Source organism: Rhincodon typus, chromosome 39, assembly GCF_021869965.1.
Source record: "Rhincodon typus isolate 14 chromosome 39, sRhiTyp1.1, whole genome shotgun sequence".
Classification (NCBI taxonomy): domain Eukaryota; kingdom Metazoa; phylum Chordata; class Chondrichthyes; order Orectolobiformes; family Rhincodontidae; genus Rhincodon; species Rhincodon typus.
In genome coordinates, this window is record NC_063370.1 from 6901337 (window position 1) to 6903758 (window position 2422).

General features: G+C 53.0%; 1 protein-coding gene across 1 annotated transcript in view; it reads left to right on the forward strand.

The window, feature by feature from the left end:
• LOC109937855 (vasodilator-stimulated phosphoprotein-like) overlaps positions 1 to 2422 on the forward strand; it is a 76574-nt gene that overhangs the window by 73704 nt on the left and 448 nt on the right. The window lies entirely within an intron of this gene.

The window sequence follows — 2422 nt, forward strand, 5'->3', positions numbered from 1 at the left end:
CCCCCCCCCCCCACTTCCAATTTTTACTTCATAGTCAGCAGATTTCAGCTCCTTTGGTAATCGGTGATCCCCAGATGCCACCAACCCCCACCCCTCGCCATTCTCATATCTCCCACCCTTCCCCCATCCCCTTCTCGCATCACCCTACCCTCATTCTTATTGTCCCTTGCCCACCACCTCACGTCTTGTGTGTTCTCCCCCTCCAATCCCCAATTGTTCTCCACCACCCCACCCCTCCCGACAATCCAGCCGCTATCCACTCCCCCCACCCCTGGCTGGTTCTGGGATCTCGCCCTCAGGTTTTAACTCGCGATTGTGACACCATTCCACGCTAAAACGCTTCTGCACAAACAGCTTTTTTGCTTCGGGGCTCTGCTGGGGCTATGACAGGGTTCCAGGCGATTTAACGTCTGTCTTCATCGAGCAGTCAGCGCTTGATCAACAGCTAGCTCTCTCGCCTCAGAGTCCGAACATTGTGGTCGGCACCGAGGGAGGGCCGCGCCGTCGGAGGGAGCTGTCTTTCAGATGACGTGGTAAATTGTGATCCCACCCTCTACGTTCCACTTGTGGAACTTCTTGAAATCTATTTCAAACGGGTGAAGGGGAGTTTATTGGTCAAACCCTTGTCCCAACAGGAGATGAGCTGCTTATTCCTTTCACTGCCATTGCACATGGGAGCTTGCTGTGCTCAAAATGGCTACTGTGTTGCTGACTTGACAATAACGACTGCATTTCAAATCAATAATCTTATTGGTTGTAAATCTTGTGGGATGCCTTGTGATTGTGGGGGTTGCTACAGGAATATTTTTCCTTTTACTTCTCCCCCTCTATTTTCCTTCATCCTTCAGTCCTCCTGCCCTTTCGTCCCGTCACTGTCCTCGCCCCCAGCTGCTCCAGGTCCCTCCCTGACCTACCAGGGGTTGGTAGGAGACTGACTGACTGTTTCCCGTTTTCCATCTCTCACCCCATTCCCACCTGAAACCAGGCCCAGAACAAATAGAATCGCAAGGCAGTCCAGTTGAGGTTGTAAGAGCAAAGAATCAGAAGGAGGCTATTCAGGCCATTCTACCATTCAATGAGATTGTGGCTGATCTGATAATCCTCCTCTCCGTACTTTTCCCCCATGACCCTCGATTCCCTTCCTGATTTAAAAATAACTCTTATCTCAGCCTTGAGTATACTTATGTATAACGCGGGTAAGTGGATCTGAGTCCATGAAAAGATCAGCCATGATCTTATTGAATGGCGGAGCAGGCTCGAAGGGCCAGACGGCCTACTCCTGCTCCTAGTTCTTATGTTCTTATGTTCTTATTAGTGACCCAGTCTCGACAGCCCCTCTGCGGTAAAGAATTCCACAGATTCACTCCCCTCGGAGAGAAGAAACTCCTCCCCATCTCTGTCTTCAGTGGGCAACCCCTTGTTCTGAGATTATACCTTCTGGTCGTAGACTCTCCCACAAGGGGGGGAACAGCCTCTCCACATCTCCCCCTCCCCCCACCCCCGTCAAGTCCCTGTAGAGTCGTGTACATTTCAATAAGGCGGTCTCTCACTCTTAACTCCAATGTGTAAAAGAGGCCCAAACCTACTCAACCTCTCCTCATAAGACAGTCCATCCATATGCAGGGTCAGTTGAGCGAACCTTCTCTGGATGCCTCGTATAGTTTTAGCAAACCCTGCCTACGTTTCGATTCCATTCTCTTTGAAATAAAGGCCAGCGTTCCATTTGCCTTCCCTGTTGGATGTCGACTAGCTCATGCTTGTTTCCTCCCGAATTGCTGCGACACCCAACAAGGCCATTCAGGCCGCTGTGTCTGTGCCAGCCCCTTGGCTGGTGCCCCCGTATCCCCAAGTGTTATTCGGTTCCCCGTGTTGTCTGAGGGGGGCAGCATGTTCCGCGCTGAGAGTTCCCACCGGGTGTCGCAGTATTCCTGTTGTCGCTCGCTTTCAGCTCGAGTCCTCCTGTTTCCGAGCCTCCTGCCAAGGAGCACCCCATCCCTCCCTCTCTGCTTTGTACAGAACCCCCTAGCACCCCGCACCTCCCCACCCACCCCCATCCCCTTTTCCCTGGGGATTTTGAACCTCTCCATCAAATCCAAACCGTCCCTCCACCATCTTTTATCAGTTCTTGCGGTGAACTCGCTCCCCAGGTCACAGAGTCACGCAGCGCGGAAACAGGCCCTTCGGCCCAACTCATCCATGCCGGCCCGGTTTCCCAAACTCAGCTAGTTCCATTTTCCAGCCTGTGGCCCCATATCCCCCTGAACCGTTGCTGTCTGCTTTATCGTATCCGCTGTCACATTGCCGTGTGTTCTCTCCCACCTCCTGCCTGCGGACGCGTGAAAGGCTTGTGGTCACTTCCGTGCTGAAACCCAGCACCAGTCCCTCATCCCCTCCTTTCCCCTCCTTCTCCCCCTTTTTCCCC